We start from the raw sequence: 26,504 nt of genomic DNA on the forward strand, positions 1-26,504 counted from the left end.
AACTGTTTTTAGCATTCAAACGAATTCAAAATTGTGACTGAAAATCTGTACATATACGCCTCAAACAGATCTTTCACCAAGTGCTATATTCACTAAATCTCTGTTGGTCTCTATTACCAATGATAGAAAAATAAAACAACATGCTTAAACATTCATAATACAAATTTGAACCATTTTATCAAAAAAATATTCAGGAATTAAAGTTGAACTACACATATAAAGGGAACTTCAAATTTAAACTAAATGGATTTTCAACTAAATTACGACTATAATAAGAAATAAAATTACATAGTCCTGACTGATTGAGTTAACTACACTTGATGAAATGCTATAATAACTGTAACCTTCGATTTCATCCACAACGCTTGTCAATTTGACGAACAATAGCTTACAACATTTCAAAATGGCTTGATTTGGGTTTGAGACTCACAGATCTGGCCTATTGATGGCCAGACCCATAAGTTGAAGCCATGACATAACATTATCAGTCCTTCACAAATAGCTTGACATGTTGTCTTAACAAACCATTAGGAAGTCTATAGATTAGAATTCATGATCAACAAATTATGATGTGGAGATGCCAATAATAGAAACTAATAGTAATACATGTGCTTAAGGACATTCATAACAGCAGCAAACAGGTCAGAGGTGAGCGAATGCCAATTCAAGCCATTCAAATACTTAGAACATTGCATAAGAAGATATATAACATCATGTAAGCACAACGACCATCTGAATTTCACAGATTTCAAGCTCAAATTGATTGTGCTAAGCTCAGAATCATACAAAGTTATCAATGTGTACCTTAAAGCAGCAAAAGTAAGTAGAAGAGAAAATAAGTCTCTGAAATTCTGAGAAGAAACAGCAGCAAGAACACAAAGCAGAAAAACCAAAACCACAGCAGCCTCAAACTCAGACCATGAATCCCAGCAAAAGAACATTGGGAAATGAAAAGAAACACAGCCTGGATTTTTTTTCTTTTGTTTTCTAGCTTTAAACTTAAAAAGAAGATCAGATTGAAAAATGAGGAGAAAGAGTCTTGGAATATTTTTTTCAGGGCTCTCTTGCGCGTCCGAAAATTCCTGTTTTAGAATGCAGAATGAGTCCTATTATATAGGCTGTGTGTGTGTAATCAGAGAGAATGAGAGAGAGTCCCCAAAAAAAATAGAATTTGTCAGGCCCTCACTAAAATTTAGGAAAATAGCATCTTTCAAAACTGAATTTGGACAATTGTCCTTGTTTCTAGATGGTTCTTTTTATTTCTTACCATTTAACTTCTGAAAATTATTTCTTGTGACCCCAACTTGAAATGAACTCTGATTTTTAAAAAAAAATGCATTTTAGTCCCTTCTAGAGACTTCCCCAACAAACAAATCAGATTCCCTAATTTTCCAAATCCCTTTGACCCCTTTAACTCCTATTAATTACACATGAGTCATAGCAGAAAGAAATCATGTAAATCAGTCCCAATAAACAAAGAAGCAAAATTAATCTAATTAACTCAATAATTAAGACTAATTAGCATGCAATTGAGCTGTTAAAATCACATAAACCCTTAAAACAAAACAGACATGTTGCGCCTTAAAACAAATAGCCAAAATGTTAATTTACTGTTAATTAACTAATTACTAAGCTAAACTAATTAAACTGAGATAAACGTTCATCAAACAAGTTCTGATTAAACACCTAAAACACATTGTTCTTCTCTCTTTTTTTTTAATCTTTCTTAAAGCAAACAAAATAACAAAACAAGATAAAGAGGGCAAGGATGTACCTAGTAAAGAAAAACAAAACTACCCATCTTGAAGCGAAACAAGAGGCTCGACCGGATTCCGATGATTCCGTAATAAACTAAAGCTTACATTAATTAATTGTTCTTGACAAGAACAAATAATTAATGTTAGTTTCAACTCAAAACAGCTTGAACTTGATGAAGGAATCGGAAAGAACTAAATTAGGTTTTCTGGCCGATTTTAGATCTAAAATTCGAGGATTTTGAGTGGTGTTTTAGGAAAATTGAAGGTAGATTTGGATTGAGGATGAAGTGAGGAGTGTGGGGTGTGAATTTGGGCGGATTTGGAGGTCGTTTGGTGGTGCCAAGATGGCGACCGCTGGTGGAGGTTTGTGGGAGTTTGGGGGCGGCTAGGGTTAGGCTGAGGGAGAGAGATGGAGAAGTGAGAGGGATCTGAGGGGTTTGGAAGAGGGGGGGGGTCTCCGACAGATATAGGGGATTGGAGAGTGGAGTTGTGGGTCGTTCGATCAAAGGAAATCAACGGCTAAGATCGACGTTACGAAAACGACGTCGTTTTGGTTTAGTGAGGAATCTGGACCGGATTGGGGAGGCGTTGGACCTGGGCCGCGTGAGTTTGAGGGGAATCTTAGCAGTTGGGCTTCCTTGAGAATGGTCCAATACAAATACAACCCCTTTTCTTTCTTTGTTTTTCTCTTTCTTTTCCTTTAATTTAAAGTTCTAATCAAATTAATTAAAAACTAAATTAAATCCTAATTTAAATCTAATTTGTAGAAATAAACTTAGTTATCTATTTTACTATTTAAATAATTAATTAATTTAAACTAATGAAAGCAAAATTACTAATTTGCAATTAAGAGCTAAAATGTAAAAATGACCCATATTTTTTGTGATTTTTCGTTTAATAATGCAATTAACTCATGTAATTAAATAATAATATGCAATTAAATCTAAGATGCTATGCAATGAATATTTTATATATTTATGGTATTTTTTATAATTTTAAATATTAAATAAGTAACTAAATGCAGACAAAATTAACCAAAAAATCCTAAAATTCAATAAAAACGAAAATAATTTAGAAAGATCTACTTTTGAACTTTGTAGGAGTAATTTTAGGAAGACAAAAATCAGGTGCTCACAACTGCCCCTCTTTGCTCCGAAACACGAAGAGTTTTTGGGCAAAGATAAAGTGAGCAAATACGAGCAATTTTTTGTCCTTTTGGATACTCCATGGGAAGCGTTATTAAAAAGTCTGACTGAACCTTGCTTCGGAGGTTGTCTACATATTCTTGGCTATAAAGGAATCAAGTCAGTGTAGTTCTGAAAGTTTTAGTAGCTGGGACTACCGAGAAGCTGTGATTTCACTGTTGTTGCTGTTGTTACTGCTTGCTGACCTCATTATTATACCAAAATCAAAATGAAAAAAAACTAAGCAAGTCTATCAGCTATGAGTTACAAGATTCCTATCTATATGTGATGACCCAAAATGTCATCTTTTTTTAATGATTAATTTTGTGTTCTAAGACCTCGAAAATAAAAATACTATTTATCATTACTCGACTTGCGTGCGCAGTTCGTAAAATTTTTCAGAAAGTTTTTATGTGAAAATGGATTAAAATATGAATTAGAGCTTTAAAACTCAACTGAGTTGACTTTGGTCAATATTTTGAGCAAACGAACTCGGATCAGTATTTTGATAATTCCGGTAGGTCCGTATCGTGAATTGGGACTTAGGCGTATGCCCGGAATTAAATTCTGAGGTTCCTAGCCCGAGATATGGAAGTCCGTAGTGGAATTAGGCTTGAAATTTCGAAAGTTGAATTTTAAGAAAGTTTGACCGAGGGGGCTGACTTTTTGATATTGGGATCGAAATCTGATTCTGAAAATTTTCATAGCTCCGTTATGTCATTTATGACTTGCGTGCAAAATTTGAGGTCAATCGGACTTGATTTGCTAGGTTCCGGTGTTGTTTGTAGAAATTAAAAGTTTCAATATTCATTAGGCTTGAATCTATGTGTGATTCATATTTTTAGTGTTGTTGGATGTGATCTGAAGATTCGACTAAGTTCATATGGTGTTTTAGAACTTGTTGGTATATTTGGTTGAGGTCCCGAGGGCCTCGGGTGTGTTTCGGATGCTCAACGGGTCATTTTTGGACTTAGAGAAGTAGCAGATTTTTCTGGTTTTTGTTGCAGAAGATTGTTCTTCGCGTTCGCGAACGTGTGGTCAGTGGAAGCATCACGAAAGCGAGGAGTAGGACGCGTTCGCGAAGAGTGTTTTCTGAGTGTGAGGTTTTGTTCTTCGCGTTCGCGAAGGGGAGGACGCGAACGCAAAGGTATGGTCTGTGTGTGCATCGCGAACACGTGAGTGGCGTCGCGTTCGCGAAGGAGAGCGAGGCAAGGATCGCGTTCGCGAAGAAGAAACCACTGGACAGAATGTTTAAGTTCAAAAATGGGACTTCGTCCCATTTTTCATTTTTAACGATTTGGAGCTCGGATTGTGGACGATATTTGAGAGATTTTCAGATAAAACGTTGGGGTAAGTGTTCTTAACTCAATCTTTGTTAGATTACCCGAATCTATCACTGTTTTTAACAATTAATTGGTGATTTAAGTTGAAAAAAATTCGAAAACCCTCTTGGATAGATTTGAGGATTTGAGGGTCGAACTGTTATTGGAATTTAGTCATTTTGGTATGATTAGGCTCGTGGTTGAATGGGCGTTCATATTTCGTAACTTTCGTCGAATTCCGAGACATGGGCCCCATGGGCCATTTTTGAGTTAATTTCGGATTTTTATTGAAAATGTAATATTTTCTTATAGAATTAATTCTATAATTTTTGTTGACTGTATCAAATTATTTATGACTAGATACGAGTCGACCGGAATCGAAAAATCGAGGAAAAGGCATATTACTTGATTAAATTGGAGCAAGTCGAGGTAAGTGACTTGTCTAACCTTGTGTGGGAGAAATTCCCCTAGGATTGGTATTAAATGTAATGTGATGAAAGTCGTGTACACGAGGTGACGAGTGTGTACACGGACTAAATGTGAAGGATTATGTGTTCAAATAATGAAGATCTTTGTTGCATATTAATTAAATTATTAAATCTTGATATATTCTCCATTATTGATTTGATTTGTATACCTTAAATTTGCTTGACTTTTTCCTGCTAATTGTTTTACCTGTTTAATTGAAACTTGGTTTCTTTTATATTGTGCATTATTTGAAGGTTAATTTTCTTTAAATTAAATATTATTAATATGAAGTATTTGACATTTCTAAATTTGATATTGAAGCAACGTATTAAAGATTTTGAAATATTATTTTTCTGAATTATTTATTCCTGAATATTTCGTAAGATTTTTGAATTATTTTGGTATGAGCCGTGAGCTCTTTATTATTGAAAAATATTGTTGATGATTTATTTTTGAAAAAATTAAAATATTGGGCACTTGAGGTGCAGATTGTGATATATTGTGATATTGATATGCATGCGGTGGTATAAGGTCTGGGTATTGAAACGCATGCGGTAAGATATGGGTGGCTTGATACGCGTGGCTAGTAGGGGTGACTACTAGAATTCATGCGGTGTGATTAGGGTGGCTAAAATGCGGGATGCTATTTCGAAAAAAATATTTTATTTAAATGAATTGTGAAGGCTCCCGCGGTGATATAAGAAAATGAGATATTGTGAATTTATTTATGATTTGGGACTACGAGGCGGTACCTCGGTAGTGCCCTTGTTGATATTGATTTATGGCCATAGTTGCCTTCGATTAATTGTTGTGATTTTCATAAAGTTAAAAGGAATTCTGTTTTGATTCCACGAGATATTATTTGCAATTATTTGGTGTCATTAAATGTAACATACTATTTGATTCATTTCCATCGTCATTTTATCTTATTAAATTGTTTAAACATTTTTTCCATGTCATTATCTATTCTCCAGTAGGGCCTGACCTGACCTCGTCACTACTCTACTGAGGTTAGGCTTGGCACTTATTGGGTACCGCTGTGATGTATTCATACTACGCTTCTGCACAACCTTTTGTGCAGATCCAAGTACATCTTACCAGTCTAGACGTCAGTGAGTTACCTGCACACGGAGACTTCGAGGTATATCTGCCAGCGTCCGCAGACTCCGGAGTCCCCTTCTGTCATTTTATGTTGCTTTCTTATTTTTCTTTAGACCTTGATACATAGCAACATTGAGAATAAATTTTTAAAAGCTTGTGACTGATTTCTACCGGGTTTTGGGAGTTGTAATTATTTGAATTGTAGTTTATTTATTTCAGATATTTATGATTATTCCGCATTAATAGGCTTACCTAGTCTTAGAGACTCGGTGCCATCACGACCTCCCACGGAGGGAATTTGGGGTCGTGACCCTATAGGTCTTCAGAAACTTGATTTTGAATCTTCTACAGTTCTGTTGTGCATCTCGAATTGTCGACTCGCATTTTTGAGGCGAGCTTCTGCTACCTCTAACTTGAATTGACCCTATTCTTCAGGCGGGCTCCTACTACTGTCTTAAAGGTTGAAGTTAATTCTGAAGTGACTTCCCTCGTTTTTCAGGTGGGTGCCTGATGCTGACTTAAAAATTAAAATAAATTCCCTCGTTCTCCAGGTGAGCGCCTGATGCTGACTTAAAACTTGAAATAATTTCCCTCATTTTTCAGGTGGGCGCCTGATGCTGACTTAAAATTTGAAATAAAATTCCCCTATTTTTCAGGTGGGCGCCTGATAATTACTTGCACTTGAAATAAGTTCCCCCATTCTCTAGGTGGGCGCATGATGCTGACTTAAAACTTGAAATAATTTTCCTCATTTTCCAGGTGGGCGCCTGCCAATGACTTGAACTCGAAATAAATTCCCTCATTTTTCAGATGGGCGCCTGCTCATGACTTGAACTGAAATGAATTCCCTCATTTTCCAGGTGGGCGCCTGCTCATGTCTTGAACTTGAAATAAACTCCCTCATTCTCCAGGTGGGCGCCTGCCAATGACTTAAAACTTGAAATAGATTCCCTCATTCTCCAGGTGGGCGTCTGCTGACTCAAAACTTGAAATAAATTCCCTCGCTTTCCAGGTGGGTTCCTAATGTTGACTTAACATTTGAAATGAATTCCCTCGTTGTCCATGTGGGCGCCTGCTCATGACTTGAACTTGAAATAAACTCACTCATTCTCCAGGTAGGGCGCCTGCGCTGACTTAAAACTTGAAATGAATTCCCTCATTCTCCAGGTGGGCGCCTACAATCACATTAACACAGACAAAACAAAGAAACTTTTTTGCCCCAGTTCGTACCAGGAACCTTCATTGAGTGTTAGTTGAATCCCATTATCCAGGAGGGTCCTGAAAATTAAAAACTAGATCCCATTGTCTAGGAGGATCCTGAAAATCTGAACTTATCTGGAACATGCTTTCCTCATGGAGTATCCCTATACAGCAAACACAATTTGTTACCCATGTTTCACTCAAAGAAAATTTCGTCAGTTTTAAAATGTGGTGGTTAGTTTGTGGCATCCTTGTTGAAGGTATCTTCTTCTGCCGCTACCACGCTTAATTCTGATTAGCTGCTTCGGCTAACAAAGAATTGTTTGACATTTTTGATCGATCCTTGACCACAAAAAACCTCTGAATCTGAATCCCTTACACTCAACTTGTTATATGGTACTTTTATTTTGACAATTGTTGAACCTTTGCATTTCCTTAAAATTCACGAATCACTTGACCACCTGAACTTCAATTACCGCCACATTGCTCATTTTGAATCATGTCACTTGTGATGTGTTTGGCTGAATCTCGCTTGGTGCAATTAAAAAGTTGGTAATGGGCTTTAAAGTCCTTTCTTTCTTGCATAACAAAGACTAACTTGGCAGGGACTTAGAAAAATAGACCCAAAAGAAAACGAAGCGAAGTGACTTCGAGAATTAGGAATAAAGTAGAAATTTTTGAACAAATATGACTATTTGAAGAAAAATGGAAAAGAGACTTATCTGAATGAAGCAGTTGGCTCCAATGATCATGACGTGCATTTCGGATTGATCAGCCAAATCCATCCAACTAATCACATTTTAGTTCATGCCATTTCTTCATACTTCAAACCGGGTTTCCATAATTCAATTTCTCTGTAAAGTCATGAACCTCAATCGGCTTGTAGTGCCCCGAGGGCCAGCAAACCTCTCTCATTTGCTCCTATTTCAACTTACAGTTGCCTTACAGTGCCCGTAAGAGTTTTCACCAATAAGACTCTCTCATTATGAATTTTCTCTCAACTCACCATCGCCCTACGGTGCCCGTGAGGGTTTTCACCAATAAGACTCTCTCATTTATTCATTTTTCCTTATGCCCATGAACAAAGGTGCTACCCATGATGTAAATCATACCTCTATCTCACTTGACTTGGCATCCTAAAAGTTGATCAGAAGGTCTTTCTTTAGACTGTAGTGTAGGTTTTGGACAGGGTTAGAAAGAAAGGGTGGCATGAAGGCTCAAAATAATTTAAGATGAAGGGGTTCAAGATTACAACTTTTGGAATCAGATCTTTTTATAAAACTAAAACTTCTGCCCCAGTTTCTTCGAATCTGGGGAATTTTGAATTTTTATTTTGATGGGACCGACCCATATAAGGCTGTCTACGTATCCTTAACAGGAATCAGGTCGAACGTAGTTCAAACTAGTAAAAGTTGTTTATTTTTGTTACTTTGCTTTTCTTTTCTTTTTTTTTCTCCTTTCTTTTTCTCTTTTCTTTCTTTTGCTTTTCTCTTCTTCTTCTTCTTTTTTTTATTTTTCTTTTCTATTTCCAACTCTACTTCTGATTCCAAAAGAGGGGTATGAAAGAAAATAAATAAGGCTCAAAAAGGGGTAACAAATGATAAAATTATTTGGGATAGCAGAATAAAATGCCTTCGTCATTCCAACTTTGAAACATGCCTAGTACAAAATGCGATTGAAGATAAGTAAAGAAATCATACATAATATCTCTTGGCTGCATCAGAATTGATAGCCATATCCACACATTTACCTTCTATGTATGTTAAATACAAAGCACCATTGGGCAACACCTTTGTCACAATGAACGACCCCTGCCAGTTTGGGGCGAACTTGCCTTTAGCTTCAGCCTGATGTGGAAGATGCGTTTCAATACCAGCTGGCCCAATTCAAATTTCCGGGGACGCACCTTCTTGTTGTATGCTCTTGCTATTCTTTTCTGATACAATTGACCACGACATACTGCTGCCAATCTTTTTTCATCAATCAAACTCAACTGCTCTAGTCGAGTTTTGACCCATTCATCATCAATTCCAGCTTCAGCAACGATCCGAAGGGATGGAATCTCAACTTCTGCAGGTATAACTGCCTCAGTTCCATATACCAGCAAATAAGGAGTTGCACCTACTGAAGTACGAATAGTAGTGCGATAACCTAGTAAAGCAAAAGTAACTTTTCATGCCATTGCCTGGAACCTTGCACCATCTTACGAAGTATCTTCTTTACGTTCTTGTTAACAGCCTCAACGGCTCCGTTTGGCTTAGGACGATATGGAGTGGAGTTGATGCATAATCTTGAATTGTTGACATACCTCTTTCATCAAATGATTGTTGAGGTTAGCATCATTGTCTGTGATGATTACCTTGGGAATTCCGAACCGGCAGATGATATTTGAATGAACAAAATCTACCACCGCCTTCTTGGTCACGGACTTGAAAGTTACAGCTTTGACCCACTTGGCAAAGTAATCAATGGCCACCAGAATAAACCTATGCCCATTTGATGCTGCCAGCTCAATTGGTCCAATGACATCCATGCCCCAAGCAACAAAGGGCCAAGGTGCAGACATTGTGTGTAACTCGGATGGAGGGGAATGAATCAAATCACCATGCACCTGGCATTGATGACATTTGCGAACAAAGTTGATGCAATCTCGTTCCATGGTGAGCCAATAATAACCTGCTCAAAGAATCTTCTTTGCCAAGACATACCCACTCATATGCGGTCCGCAAACTTCGGAATGCACTTCGGCCATGATGGTAAAAGCTTGTTTAGCATCTACGCACCTTAGTAGTCCTAGATCTGGAGTCCTCTTGTACAAGATTCCCCCCATTTAATAAAAATCCACTAGCCAGACGTCGAATGGTTCTCTTTTGATCACCTATGGCATGTACCGGATATACCCCCGACTTGATGTATTCTTTGACATCATGGAACCAAGGCACACCATCAAGTTCCTCCTCAACCACATTGTAATAGGCATGCTGATCACGGACTTGGATATGCAGAGGGTCGACATAAGTCTTATCTGGATGGTGTAACATTGATGCTAGAGTAGCCAAAGCATCGGCGATCTCATTATGAATCCTGGGAATATGCCTGAATTCTACTGACCTAAATCGTTGACAAAGATCATGCAGACACTGTCGATACAGTATGAGCTTCAAATCCCGAGTCTCTCATTCTCCCTGAATCTGGTGAACCAACAAATCTGAATCTCCCAAAACCAATATTTCCTGAACTCCCATGTCTATAGCTAGTCTCAAACCCAGAATGCATGCCTCGTACTCAGCCATGTTGTTGGTGCAATAAAATCAAAGTTGAGCTATTACGGGGTAGTGATGCCTTGTTTCAGAAATGAGTACAACCCCTATTCGGACGCCTTTCATGTTAGCAGCTCCATCAAAGAAGAGTTTCCAACCTGGCTTTTCCTCATGGTCAACCTCGTCAACATACATTACCTCTTCATTAGGAAAATAAGTCTTCAATGGTTCATACTCTTCATCCACCGGATTCTCGGCCAAGTGGTCGGCCAAGGCTTGGGCTTTCATCGCGGTCCGGGTCACATAGATGATGTCAAATTCTGTGAGTAAAATCTGCCACTTTGCAAGTCTTCCTGTGGGCATAGGCTTCTGAAAGATATACTTTAGAGGATCCATACAAGAAATGAGATAAGTAGTGTAGGATGACAGATAATGCTTTAATTTTTGTGCTACCCAAGTCAGGGCGCAACACGTCCTTTCAAGAAGAGTATACTTAACCTCATAAGGAGTGAACTTTTTGTTGAGATAATAAATGGCTTGCTCTTTCTTGCCTGAGATGTCGTGTTGACCCAGTGCACAACCAAAAGAATTATCCAGGACTGTCAGATAGAGAATCAAAGGTCTCCCATGCTCTGGCGGTACCAGCACAGGTGGGTTTGACAGGTACTTCTTGATCTTATCAAATGCTTCCTGACACTCGTCAGTCCACTTAACCGCAGCATTTTTCCTCAACAACCTAAAAATGGGCTCAGAAGTCGTTGTGAGTTGAGCAATAAACCTGTTGATGTAGTTTAACCTCCCGAGTAGGCTCATCACCTCAGTTTTATTCTTTGGAGGTGGTAATTCTTAGATGGCCTTGATCTTTGACGGGTCCAACTCAATACCGCGTCGACTGACTATGAATCCCAATAGTTTTTCGGACGGGACACCAAATGCACATTTCGCTGGATTGAGCTTGAGGTTGTACCTACGGAGCCTTTGGAAAAACTTTCTCAAATCCCCAACATGGTCGGACTGCTTCTTTGAATTTATGATCACATCATCTACATAAACCTCAATTTTCTTGTGTATCATGTCATGAAATATGGTAGTCATTGCCCTTATGTAAGTTGCCCCAGCATTCTTCAAACCGAATGGCATTACCCGGTAGCAATATGTCCCCCATGGCGTGATGAATGCTATCTTTTCTCCGTCTTCTTCATCCATCAGGATCTGGTGATATCCTGCATAGCAATCCACAAAAGACCCGATCTCGTGCTTGGCACAATTGTCAATCCAAATGTGGATGTTTGGTAATGGAAAGTTATTCTTTGGACTTGCCTTGTTGAGATCACGATAATCAATACATACCCTGGTCTTATCATCTTTCTTTGGTACTGGCACAACATTAGCTAACCAAGTGGGATATCGAGTGACCCGAATGACCTTTGCGTCAAGCTGCATTGTGATTTCTTCTTTGATCTTCACACTCATGTCAGTCTTGAACTTCATTAACTTTTGCTTGACTGGAGGGAATGCCGGATCAATTGGCAATTTATGAACTACCAAATCAGTGCTCAAACCCAGCATGTCGTCATACGACCATGCAAAAGTATCTTTATATTCAAATAGTGCTTTGATTATTTCTTCCTTGATTTGCGGTTTCAGATGCACACTTATCTTGGTTTCCCTGATATTATCTTGATCTCCTAAATTGATTGCTTCAGTTTTATTCAGATTAGGCTTGGCTTTTTCTTCAAAGTGATTTAGTTCTCTACTGATTTCCTGAAATGCTGCTTCTTCATCATATTCTGTTTCATCACACTCTACTTCTTGGATTGTTATTTTAGAATTAGATTGGCTTTTAAGATTTGGCTGAAAATTCCTCATGCATGTCATGTCATTGAAACCAGCATAAAAAGAATTGTACAGAAAAAAAAAGAAACAAAAACAAAAATGAAACGCTATTAGGAATAATGGAAAAACGGAAAATTGTATTTCATTGAAAATAAAAAGATAGAAAGGTTTGTACATCAAAACAAGCAAACATAAAAATCTGGATTACAACCCTGGGATAAATAAAATGACAGAAAGGAAAACAAAGAAAACTACTAAAACTCCTTCCGGGTGGGGAGAGGAGTAGCTTTCCAATTTCTAAGCTTCACATTTGGCCCAACAAGCTGCACATCGGCATTACTGGAGCCTTCCCCGATTTCTACCATATTAACCTCATCAAAAAGACTCTGGAATCTCTTGATCAGCTCTTCATCAAAGTCGACCACAGGTTTTGGGACTGCTGATATTGGGTGTTTTGCGATCCCTGGCTTGACAAAAGACTTGGAGATGTGTGGAACAGGATTAGGAAGTGACCATGCCTTTCTGTTCAAATTTTTAGCCCTTTTCACGTCCTTCCCTGTGAGTGTGAATCCCAAACCAAATATACCGAAACTTTCATGTGGACACATCGGATGTGCAATACCTTGCAGAGATGAACCCAGACCTTTGCCTGGCACAAAATCATTCTTCAATATTTCATTTGCTACCGTGACGGACGCGGAGGGTAGCTTTGGACCCGTAATGCATCCTCCCTCAGGAATCTTCTCGACAGATACTGTTTTGAACGTTTGGTAAACCCATGGCCCTTTATCATCTTCAGCTTCAATAAATGGAACAGTTGTGTCATTGTAAGCAGATAAGTTCTCATCACCGTGCACAACTATTTCCTGCCTGTCCCATTCGAACTTTACCATTTGATGCAGAGAAGACGGGATTGCCTTGGCAGTATGTATCCAGGGCCTGCCCAATAACAAGTTGTAGGAGACAGCCACATCTAGCACTTGGAACTCCATAGTGAACTCAACTGGCCCTATTGACAATTCGAGCATTATATCACCGACAAAATCTTTCCCTCCTCCATCAAAGCCTCGAACACATATATTGTTCATGTGGATCCTTTCAGTGTCAATCTTCAACTTTTGCAAAGTGGACAGAGGGCAAATATTTACACTAGAACCGTTATCGATCAGTACCCTTGAGACAGCAGAATCCTCGCACTTCACTGTGAGATAAAGGGCTCGGTTGTGTTCTGTACCCTCCATAGGAAGTTCATCATCTGAGAAAGTGATCATGTTTGCTTAGAAGATCTTGTTAGCAATCTTCTCCAGGTGGTTCACCGTGATCTTATCAGGAATATGGGCCTCATTCAAAATCTTCATCAGGGCTTTGCGGTGTTCATCTGAATGTATCAGCAAAGACAAAAGAGAGATCTGAGCTGGTGTTTTCCTTAACTGCTCCATAATGGAATAGTCTTGCATTTTCATCTCTTTCAAGAACTCTTCAGCCTCTTCTTCGGTGACCGGCTTCTTTACTGAGATGTGGCCATCCTTGAATGGCTTGGATTTCCTCAGTTCCTCTAGGTAAAACATCTCCCAGAACGAGTCAGCCCTCCGGTTTCATTGACTTCTTCCTCTACTTTTTTCCCTTTATATGTCACTATCACTTGTTTGTAATTCCACAGGACGACCTTTGTGTCAATCATTGGTAACTGGGTCACTGGCTTAATAATAACGAAGGTAATACGAGCCCCTTCCACGATTATGACAGGCTTGCCCGGGATCCCTAGCACGACCACTTTTTGCTTTTCCTGTTTCGCTTCACCATCAATCGGAGGCCCTTTCACAACCAATACAGATGGCTTCACGTTGAGCGTGCTTAGCTTCTCCGACACCCCTTCAATTGTCAAAGGCATTTCTTTTGCATAATCTGGATCTTTAACTGGATTACTTTCGCTAGCTCAGATCATCATGATAGACTTGGAAGAATTATTGGGCTCCCCATCCTTATGAACTATCTCAATCATATGTGTCTCTGTATGGGCTGGCAAAGGATTTTGGTTGATGTTTGGCACCTCCGGGCTCTGGACCACAATTTAATTTGTATCAATGAGCTCTTGGATCGCCTCTTCAAATGCCAACACTTCTCTGTGTCGTGCCCTGGGGCATCAGAACAATATGCGCATCTGAGGGAACAATGAAGGTTCCTTGGAGGTGGATTTGGTATCTTTGGCTCAATCGGCCTCAAAACGTCCAATTGCCTCAACCTTTGAAACAAATTGGTATATGACTCTCCAAGAGGGGTGAAGGTTTCTTTCCGCTGCTGCCTTTCTTTTCTATAATCCGGCCTTGGTCGAAATCTTGGACCAGTTGGGTTTCGGTATAGTTGTGGGGGTGGATAAGGATTTTGTGGAGTTGGAGCACGCCATTGCGGGTAAGGAGGGGGTTGCGTATATGACTGTGCATGGTAAACATGGTATTAGGATGGTCTGAGTGAATATTCAGGGTCTTGTGGTGGGAGATAATGTTGGGATGGATTATATGGAGCTTGGGTGTAGGCTTGGGGTCGAGGTTGGGTGTACTGGTGAGGCGAATCCGCTGGGCCACGCCATGATCCAGAGACAAACATAGCGACATCATCTTTCTTCTTTTTGCCTAACAGGCTTCCGGTGCCACTTTGAATTGCCTGTGTGGTTGCTTTTATGGCGGAGTAGCTCATGATCTTGATTTACTTGAGTCCTTCTTCCACCATTCCTCCCATCTTTACCACATCGTTGAAAGACTTACCTATGGCTGAGATCAAATGGCTAAAGTAAGTAGGCTCTAGGGCTTGAAGAAAGTACTCGACCATCTCTTCTTCTTCCATTGGAGGATTGACCCGTGCAGCTTGTTCTCTCCATCTGAAACCATATTCCCTAAAGCTCTCGCTGGGCTTCTTCTCTACCTTGGTCAAAGATAGGCGATCCGGGACAATGTCTATATTATACTGAAAGTGCCGAGCAAAGGCCTGAGCCAAGTCGTCCCATATGTACCACCTGCTAGCGTCTTGGCGGGTGTACCATTCCAAAGTTGCCCCACTCAGACTCCGACTGAAATATGCCATTAATAATTCGTCTTTCCTACCAACGCCTCTCATCTTGCTGCAAAAGCCTCTCAAATGGGCCATGGGATCTCCATGTCCATTGTACAGGTCAAACTTGGGCCTCTTGAAGCCAGCGGGCAGTTGGACATCAAGGAATAAGCATAAATCCTTATAAGCCACACTTACTTGGCTTCCTATCCCTTGCATGTTATTCAAAGATTGCTCTAAACTCTTCACTTTCCTGAATATCTCATCTTGCTCCACGTTACGGGATTATTTCTCAGTTTCAACAGGAGGTTCAAAGTGAGGGGTGTAGGGATAAGGATCTGTGACTTTAAAAGTTGGTATCTGGAGCTTGGAACGTAGGTTCACTAGAAGATCGGTGGAGGGTAGCTTGCGGAGGAGCTACAAAAACAGGAGCAGATGTCGGGGCAGGGTATGCAGTTGTTTTGGCTGGTGGAGCGTGGAAAGTTTGGGACGAGGCGTCGGGGTAGTGGTGGTAAGGGGTAAAGCCCGGTGCATGCTGAGGGGAAAGATCAACGGTAATGGGATCCTGGGCTTGTGACAGTGGTGGGATGAAAGCGGGATTTTCTATGTAGTTAGCGGGGAATGAAGGTGGAGGATGCCCCCTGATCCATGCTTGATACATTTCTGCCATTTGATGCTTCAACCTGTGGACCTCTTCTTTCAGTCCAGATTCGGATTCTACCATCTCCCTCGGTGGGTCAACAACTCCCGTATCTGTTTCTTTGCTGGCCATGACTTCCTTGCGCTTTGATCTAGTGTTATAGGGGTGACTTGCCAGGATGCCAACAAACTAACCACCTAAATAGAACCTGTCTTAACAATGCACACACAATAACTTGGTCAATTTTGAAGCATTTAACAGACAGGGAATCGCATATTGGGGATGCGATGCACCTGAGCAGTTAAACGTTTCTAAATGCTTTGCGACGGCTTATGTGTTTCATCCCGGCTCTTTTCCCAAATTCAAATCCTGATTTTCTTGTGCCGTGTTTCACTCTTTTAGTTCTCATTCTCTCTTTTTTCCTTTTGTTTGGCCCTTTTTTTCTTTCTTCTATCCTTTTTTCTTTTCCTCTCTTTTTTTCTTCTCTTTTCTTTTATTTTAAGACTATGATCGAATCATATGGAGATTGCCTACGTATCATGATGCCGCAAGAATCAGATCATTACGTAGTTCAAGGATATAAATACGAAATGAAAGAAAATCTTTTGGGTTTTCAATACTTCATTAATAAAGTCACGTCATCTTTTTTTGTTTTCTATTACAAGGACTTAAAAGTACTGACGACTACAAAAGAAAACATACAGACTCGAAATAAACAGCTTTGAACAAAACTCTAGAAAGCAGTAAAGTACAGACTCGAAAAACTGAAAAGTCAAAAGTACATGAGAGCCTCCACTAGTACTCTGGGAGCCTGCGAGACATCAGCTGGTCTTTGCGCGGGCCTTCGCGCAATGTCTTCTTTAAGGCCGTTTAAGTCATCTATTACCTGGTGGACGAAGGTCATCATAAAAGCAAAAAAAATGGACCTAGTCATGTCTTCACACTCGTGACATTTCATCACGACATAGTGAGCTATCTCCTTAATTCTGGTTCTGATAACTCCTTTTTCTTGAAGCAGACGCCCAATTTGCTGTGCCCGGGCTTCCAACACTTGTGTGCTGGTATTGTTTTGGTCCTGTAGTTGTTGCACACTTTCTTCTAGTCGGCCAATTAGTGCGTAGCAGTGCTCCTTTTCTGTCTGAAAATCTTTGATTTGCTGGATCATTTCATTCTCAAGGGCAAACAGCTTTTCCTTTAGAACTGTTATTTCTTTGCCATATTTTTGTCTCAAATGGTGGGCTTGTTCTTCTGCTCCTTTGGCCAACATTGTTTGAGCATTTAGCAAATTCTTTTCGGCCTTTATCAAGTCAGTTGCATAGTCGTGTACCTACATTCTTATGTTACTGATGATTTTTTCATATCTTTCGATCCTTACAGGCGTTTCGGCGGCTATCCTCATGTCCCGGAGTTGGGCTCGGAGAGCCTCGTTCTCTCGGGTCAATTTTCTCTTTTCACCTTCGGTTACCTGTGCCTGTAAGTCATTCTCAAATGCGAGGTTCCTCAACTTTTCCTCTAAGGCGTGAATGGTGGCTTGATATTTCTTTTCCTTTTCTCCCCAGGCCAAATGCTCTCGGACTTTGTCATCAAAAGCCTGAATATGAGGCCTTTTGGCGGGCCTTTCAGGCTCGGGCTCTGGTTCATCATTAATGCAGTTTCTTCTTTCGAACCATGTGGCATAGCCTGGATCTACTTCTCCTCTTGCAAGATCGGGCACTTGGGTGTCCTCTTTTAAGTATCGACAACCATTCCAGATTTGTTGGATTAAAGCCTCGGAAAGTGGGGCTTCGGGGTATAGCTCAATAACTTGGACACTCAAATCTTCATCCTCAGGCACCACTTGATATCTTCCCAATTGTCTTAGAACCCTTTGCGGTGCATATGGTTGGACACTTCTCAAGCCCATCAATAGCAAATCGTTCTTTGTGGTTGTCATGTGTATGACTTCCCTCACTTGGAGCCATCCTAAAGTCCACTCAATTCGATTCGCCTTTAAAGTTCTCAAGTGGGCGATCCAAGATTCAACCCCTTCTGGAGAGTTGTAATCTTTTACCCTCTCCTCATAACTCTCAATGAAGTTGCTCTTGCTTGGGCTGTAGCTTATAAATTTTTGATGAAGGCGAAGATGTTCAATTAACCACATTTGTAGAAGGATATTACAACCTTCAAAGAACGTCGCCCCAGACTTACACCGTGTTAATGCCCGATAGATATCCGACAATATAAGTGGAGCAAGTGTGTGATCTTCTTTGGCAGTTATGACTTGTGCAATTCTAGCCATACGGATATCAATCGTCCCTTTTTCATTTGGGAAGACTATGATGCCCAGGAATGCCACTATGAAAGCAAAGTGACGATGAATTTTCCAAGTATCTTTACTTTGCTTGTTGTTCAACCCCTTTTCATGCGTTTCAAACCCATTTGGATGTCTATACCTGGAGTACAGGAAGTAGAAAGAGCAACATCCATTGTTTATATTGTTCTTCCTTATTTGTTTACTGATGTTCAAAATATCAAAGAACCGGCGCACAGAGGGAGGCCTTGGGAATATAAGTTGCTATTTTCTCAAGTTCCGGCCGAAACCAGTATATCCGGCTATTTCCTCTAGGGTGGGAGTGAGCTTAAAGTCTGAGAAGCGGAAGACATTGTGAACGGGATCTCAGAAGGGCACTAAAGTCTTGATCAGATCATTCCGGGGCTTGACCTTCATAATATCCGTAAGAGCACCCAAATGTTCTACTACCCAGTCTTGACCATCTTTACCCAAGTCATACCACCACATTTGAAGCTATAGTGGAGCCTGCTCTACAATATTTCACGGCGGGTTCTAGACAGTGTTCATTTTGTACGTGTGAATGGTTAGGGTTAGGGTTGACTCTAGTTCGGAAGACAGACCAGCAGACTCTTTTGCAAAAACCAGTTTTCAATTTTGTTTCAAAGGGAAATCACCTGAAGGTGACTATTTGTGCGGCGTTGGCCAAAATGGTCATCTTTGCAATAATGGCCCCTTCCCACTTTCAAATAAAGTTTTGAGGCCGAGGTAAGACACTTTATGGGAAAAGTGATGCCTTATTGACAGACATGTCCGTTCTTGACGAGACTAGCCATTTGATAATTTAAAGGTATTCTATGGCTATTCTGGCAAAAACGGCGCAGGACTTAATCGAAGCTGGGTCGGTTTTATTTTCTAACCAATGGACATACTTTATTTATTTGATTGGAAAAATTGGGGTCGGTACCGATGAGATTTGCTTACGTATCTCACATCCGGTGAGAATCAGACTCGTGTAGTTCGGTCAGTTTTGACATAATTGGAAGAGCATGATATTGATTTACTTTCATTTTTGAAATGCATTTTTTTTCTTTTTTTTCAAAACTTTTGGCAGAGTTTCGAGGCATTTTCAAATACCAGGGTTTTCAGAACCGGGTGAATTTTCTATCCTACCTCACTCTTGTTTTTTCTTTTATTTTCTTAACCGATCAACAAATAAGCCGAAATAAATTCACACATAGCAGGTAAGATGCATCAGGATGGTCTTTATTTCGGGTATACTTGTCCTAGACGGACCCAACCCCTATGTTGAGTCCCCTAAATCAAACGCACGTGATGCAAACAAACGTTCCTACTAGGGATCTGGCATAAGGTTATGTTATTCTAGGTTTAAACCTGGGGGTGTGTTCTAGACATGGCTTACCCAAGCGGGACAACTTGAGCCGTGGTGGGAGCGACGTACCGGGAGCACGAAAGTCTACCCGGCCTAATGGCTGATCCATCCTCGTTTTATTTGGTATGACCTCTAACAGAAAAGTGGGCCATACATACGTGTGCACCATATTTTTAGAAGACTCGGAAGGGAGGCGTAAGAAAATAATTTAATATAGTTCAAATAATATCAAAGCGGTAAATGAGCGGCAATTAGCACATTAGACCCACAAATACAGTAATAACGATCAATAAAGCCAAGTAAAAATCACAACAACAAGCTCGAATTCTTGAACCCTGAACCAGAGATTCTGGGTTCGATCCCCAACAGAGTCGCCAGAACTGTCACACCTCATTTTTCCCGAGGGGGATAGAGAGTTTTTCCAATTAAAGTGACATTATTCAAAATCGTATTATTTAATTATTTCAGAGTCGCCACTTGGGATAATTTATGGTGTCCCAAGTCACCAGTTTATTTTAAATCCCAAATCGAGGAAATTTGACTCTGTTTAACGTCTGCGAAAATCAAAAGACCGGGTAAGGAATTCTGTTAACCCGGGAGAAGGTATTAGGCACTCCCGAATTCCGTGGTTTTAGCAAGGTTGCTTTAATCATACATGGATTAATTAAATTGTTTAATTACGTGTTTTAGAACCTATGTGCGTTTTACCTTTTACCGCTTTTAAATTACTTTATTATGGCATTATGGAATTATCTTGAAAATGAACCACGTGTGTGTGAATCTGTTTGTTTGGTGTGCCAAAAATCATGTCACGCGTACGTGTACACAATTAATAACAATTTATTAAAATTGTTCGGCCAAAGTCGCGCGAACGCGTACTTTGATTTATTTGGGAAAATTATAATCATGTAACGCGAACGTGTACACAATTACGATAATAGATTAAATGTGTGCCTAAAAGCATTTCTACAGGTGTTCATGAATTAATTATTTTTCTAGGATTTGAGATTAATGTGAGGCCATGAATCATGTATAAGAGTGTGGAAGAAGCGTACATTTCAACTAATGAGAGCTAGAAGAATTAATTAAATCTAAGTTGTTGGAATTGTCTGATGATTGATAGACATTCACCTTTAAAAGGAAAATGGGTCATCCTATGAACAAATAATTGACGCTGAATCAATTATTGATAGAGTGTCAAACAGACTTGAATTTCGGCTCAGGTCCAGTTTTATAAAGTACCTCATAATCCCAATTATTTCCCCATTACTACGGTGGCCCAGACTTATTTGTGTGGCAATAATTGCAGAGAATTAATCAGACACTTTACCAAGTCAATTTATAACACCAAGTCAGCTAAGTTCATATCCCAAAACGTAATAAGCTACATTTGAAGAAGAAAAGCACTAGTACAATGGTTCCAATTATATAAATAATTTCCTAATGAATTACTCATGCCATTAAGCTCTTGTGATTCAAATTTCAGTCTACTTTGTCTTAAAGTTTACTGCTCAAACAACTGCTTTTAACATTCAAACGAATTCAAAATTGTGACTGAAAATCTGTACATATACGCCTCAAACAGATCTTTCACCAAGTGCTACATTCACTAAATCTCCGTTGGTCTCTATTACCAATGATAGAAAAATAAAACAACATGCTTAAACATTCATAATACAAATTTGAACCATTTTATCAAACCAATACTCAAGAATTAAAGTTGAACTACCCATATAAAGGGAACTTCAAATTTCAACTAAATGGATTTTCAACTAAATTATAACTATAACAAGAAATAAAATTACATAGTCCTGACTGATTGAGTTTACTACACTTGATGAAATGCTATAATAACTGTAACCTTCGATTTCATCCACAACGCTTGTCAATTTGACGAACAATAGCTTACAACATTTCAAAATGGCTTGATTTGGGTTTGAGACTCACAGATCTGGCCTATTGATGGCCAGACCCATAAGTTGAAGCCATGACATAACATTATCAGTCCTTCACAAATAGCTTGACATGTTGTCTTAACAAACCATTAGGAAGTCTATAGATTAGAATTCATGATCAACAAATTATGATGTGGAGATGCCAATAATAGAAACTAATAGTAATACATGTGCTTAAGGACATTCATAACAGCAGCAGACAGGTAAGAGGTGAGCGAATGTCAATTCAAGCCATTCAAACACTTAGAACATTTCACAAGAAGATATATAACATCATGTAAGTACAACGACCATATGAATTTCACAGATTTCAAGCTCAAATTGATTGTGCTAAGCTCAGAATCATACAAAGTTATCAATGTGTACCTTAAAGCAGCAAAAGTAAGTAGAAGAGAAAATAAGTCTCTGAAATTCTGAGAAGAAACAGCAGCAAGAACACAAAGCAGAAAAACCAAAACCACAGCAGCCTCAAACTCAAACCATGAATCCCAGCAAAAGAACAGTGGCAAATGAAAAGAAACACAGCCTGAATTTTTTTCTTTTGTTTTCTAGCTTTGAACTTAAAAAGGAGATCAGATTGGAAAATGAGGAGAAAGAGTCTTGGAATATTTTTTCAGGGCTCTCTTACGCGTCCGAAAATTCCTGTTTTAGAATGCAGAATGAGTCCTATTATATAGGCTATGTGTGTGTAATCAGAGAGAATGAGAGAGAGTCCCAAAAAAAAAATAGAATCTGTCAGGCCCTCCCTAAAATTTAGGAAAATAGCATCTTTCAAAACTGAATTTGGACAGCTGTCCTTGTTTCTAGATGGTTCTTTTTATTTCTTACCCTTTAACTTCTGAAAATTATTTCTTGTGACACCAACTTGAAATTAACTCTGATTTTTTTAAAAATGCATTTTAGTCCCTTCTAGAGACTTCCCCAACAAACAAATCAGATTCCCTAATTTTCCAAATCCCTTTGACCCCTTTAACTCCTATTAATTACACATGAGCCATAGTAGAAAGAAATCATGTAAATCAGTCCCAATAAACAAAGAAGCAAAATTAATCTAATTAATTCAATAATTAAAACTAACTAGCATGCAATTGAGCTGTTAAAATCACATAAACCCTTAAAACAAAACAGACATGTTGCGCCTTAAAACAAATAGCCAAAATGTTAATTTACTGTTAATTAACTAATTACTAAGCTAAACTAATTAAACTGAGATAAACGTTCATCAAACAAGTTCTGATTAAATACCTAAAACACATTGTTCTTCTCTCTCTTTTTTTTTTTTAATCTTTCTTAAAGCAAACAAAATAACAAAACAAGATAAAGAGGGCAAGGATGTACCTAGTAAAGAAAAACAAAACTACCCATCTTGAAGCGAAACAAGAGGCTCGTCCGGATTCCGATGATTCCGTAATGAACTAAAGCTTACATTAATTAATTGTTCTTGACAAGAACAAATAATTAATGTTAGTTTCAACTCAAAACAGCTTGAACTTGATGAAGGAATCAGAAAGAACGAAATTAGGTTTTCTGGCCGTTTTCAGATCTAAAATTCGAGGATTTTGAGTGGTGTTTTAGGAAAATTGAAGGTAGATTTGGATTGAGGATGAGGTGAGGAGTGTGGGGTGTGAATTTGGGCGGATTTGGAGGTCGTTTGGTGGTGCCAGAATGGCGACCGCCGGTGGAGGTTTGTGGGAGTTTGGGGGCGGCTAGGGTTAGGCTGAGTAAGAGAGATGGAGAAGTGAGAGGGACCTATGGGGTTTTGGGGGGGTGGAGGAGGGGTCTCCGATATATATAGGGGATTGGAGAGTGGAGTTGTGGGTCGTTCGATCAAAGGAAATCAACGGCTAAGATCGTCGTTACTAAAACGACGCCGTTTTGGTTAAGTGAGGAATCTGGACCGGATTGGGTGGGCGTTGGACCTGGGCCGCGTTGATTTGAGGGATCTTAGCAATTGGGCTTCCTCGAGAATGGCCCAATACAAATGCAACCCCTTTTCTTTCTTTGTTTTTCTCTTTCTTTTCCTTTAATTTAAAGTTTTATTCAAATTAATTAAAACCTAATGTGCAATTAAATTTAAGATGTTATGCAATGAATATTTTATATATTTTTGGTATTTTTTATAATTTTAAATATTAAATAAGTGACCAAAAGCAGACAAAAAATCCTAAAATTCAATAAAAACGAAAAATAATTTAGAAAGATCTATTTTTGAACTTTGTAGAAGTAATTTTAGTCGGGCAAAAATCATGTGCTCACGAGAAAAAGTAAGGAAGATGTGTAGCCAGCAATGGCAACTCAGTGTCTAGCAAAGTAGGGTTGTTGACATAATCAACTTCCATAGTTGGTATAAATTCGTGAAGTAACTTGGTGAGTAAAGGGTTTGTGGAGTCATTATCAAAGAAACGATCTCTGATCATAATAGAAAAGGCCAATGCTTTAAGCTAAGTAGTACTTGATTTTGGATAACTGCAAAGGAAAATATCAGAGGGTTGAGCTTCGAAAATCTCTGGCAAAAGTACAATTCCTTCTAGGAAGATAAAAGGGAACCAAAAGCCTTGGTATTGGCAGAGTTCATAAGGAGGATAGGGAGTTTCACGCTTGGGGAGGGCTGATATTATCTCTTTGTATTTCAAGCTCATTTCCTTAGAATTTTCACCATTGGCACATAAGCATTTAGTTTTTGAAGGGGAAGATGACTTCATTTTCTGGAAAGGGTGAAATGGAAGAATCTCAAGTTGGATCCTGATAGTTAAATTAGGAGACAACTTCTCCATTTATATAGAAGAAGAATTTGGGTAAATTGCAAATAAGTCCTTTTATGGAACAAAAGTAACAATACAACGCAAACGTGAATTGTTAATGTAAAGTAGACACTGAACTTATAAGTATTGGTAAGTTGCATTGTGAACATTAAATCGAATTCGTGAACCAAATATCTTTTAGACTGTTTCAGTCCACCCATCAACCCATCAGTAATTTGTTACAACTTACATAATCCACGAGATGAGTAATTTACAGCCGAAATTCAAAGCAATGTGCCCCGACCCGCTCCTTTTATTTGTTTGTGCCTCTTTAAAATATTAATTAAAAAGATAATTAATTAAATTGTCCTAATTTTATCTTTTATCTCATTTTATTAAGACTCTTGCTTGATAAAATTAACGTCTCTTCATATTTACTAGAGTAAGTCCTGATTTTGTAAAAGACAAATATTTTTGACTAATTATTTTCAATAACCATGACAAATTAATTGTTTCTCAGAGGAAGTAATTAATTGTTTCTCATTCCCATTAAATATATTGGTGATCGTTGTTTCCCAAATCCCAATACCATCAATTAATGTTTCTCCTTGGGATTTGGATTATATTCAGAGTATTTTGTCTTTATCAATTAAGTACTGCTCCAGGTGCGCTTTCTCAGTCTCCCAGATGCATATTAATGTTGTTGATATTCATTGCTTGGCTTTGTTCGAAGTTGGAAAGATCCCTTGTGTCAATAATAAATACAGTAATTAAGACGGAATAGGTTCCATTTGTTGATAGCTTTGTTTCACGAGGTACAACAATGTTAGGAGGTGGGAGGAAAACAAAAGTATACACTTTATTGCAGGAGATTACCTGGTGATGTTTCGTAGTCGTCCGAAGTTGAGGTGTTTCGTAGTCGCCCAAAATGGTCTCCATTCCTCAGTCGACTACTTTGTTTATGTCTATATGTCTAGGTGGTGAATTGAAGAACATTGGCGATTACCTTTTTACTAGGGATACTAAATTTTGATTTCTCAGAAACGACTTATCTTTTGTTATATGACGATGGAAATTGCATTTAAGAAGACAAGTGACTTATGATTTTTCATTTTTTTCCGTTATTTAGGGGCGGATGCATGTTCCAGTGATACCGCTTCGTTGAATTTTGTTTATTTGTTAGACATATAAAGAATGTGCAAAATGATGTACTATGACATAATTGAATGAACGATGTTGCCTGGTTTGATGGTTTAACACCATAATAAAGGTAATAATGAATAACTCAACTTCTAAAAAGTAATTAGAATTAGAACCATAATTTTGAAAAAGTTTTCCTCCTCTATAATTTGCAATTTTTAGGTGTGTGGGTTTGTTGGTATTGCTCTTCCCTATTTCTCATCTCCCATTTTGGTGTAGTAATTTGTTTACTTCTTTAACTCCTTACAAAAAGTTATGCATACGTCCCTGCTGCGTGATTTATCCTTTTCCATTGGCCTCTCTATCTTTTTGGCTTCAAACCAAACAAGAGGATATTGAGGTTTTCCCCTGATATAACAGGCATGTATCTTTTACCCGTACTTTTATATTTTTAAATGCAAAATTTGGCACAGAAACCAGTTTTTAGACTATAGTGATAAAGTGACTAAAGATGGTTGTTTCCACAGTGACCAACTGGAATCTAAGCTTAAAATTAGGGAATTTACCATTTAATTAGGGAATGGACTTAGAAAACAGACAAACCGAGTGTAATTAGGAAATTTTCTTTTTACAGTTACTGGTTATTTTCTGCACTGTAATTTGGGTCCTTTCCGAGTACAGCATTTCTCAAGTTACACGTTTTTATGTGGAATTGTTTAGATAAGAGTGGGTTGCTCTAGTGGTGAGCACCCTCCACTTCTAACTAAGAGGTTGTGAGTTCGAGTCACCCAAGAGCAAGGTGGGAAGTTCTTGGAGGAAGGGAGCCGAGGGTCTATCGAAAACAGGGATTATACTATGTTGTTGTTGTTGTTGGGGTGGACTGTGGTCTTCATCCCCTAGTTGACTACTACATATAGCATGTACGAAATATATTTTCTTTGTTGGAAGAACCTTGGCAATTATTACATATTTACTAGAACTGATTTCTCTTTGTGAAATCAAATAGTTCAAGTGTCAATGTTTACCATGTTTCTTGCTTACATGTTGGAAGGACATTGAAAATGAAGATTTGTATGAACATCTAATCGAACATCTCAAGTTCTCAACAAAGATTGGATGGGATTAAATGAAAATTTATACTATTACTTAGTTATCATGTGGCATATTCTAATACAATCGTATATGCATTCATC

The 26,504-nt window shown here is 38.7% G+C and overlaps 1 long non-coding RNA gene across 1 annotated transcript; it reads right to left on the reverse strand.

The window, feature by feature from the left end:
- Positions 1-155: 155 nt before the first annotated feature.
- On the reverse strand, positions 156-2,197 carry LOC107792318 (uncharacterized). The gene is made up of 2 exons (XR_001649511.2): positions 1,775-2,197; positions 156-804 (listed from the first exon to the last, which is right to left on the reverse strand). It is a non-coding gene; the product is annotated as an uncharacterized LOC107792318 (long non-coding RNA).
- Positions 2,198-26,504: the final 24,307 nt, after the last annotated feature.

This window comes from Nicotiana tabacum, chromosome 19, assembly GCF_000715075.1.
Source record: "Nicotiana tabacum cultivar K326 chromosome 19, ASM71507v2, whole genome shotgun sequence".
NCBI classification, from domain to species: Eukaryota; Viridiplantae; Streptophyta; class Magnoliopsida; order Solanales; family Solanaceae; genus Nicotiana; species Nicotiana tabacum.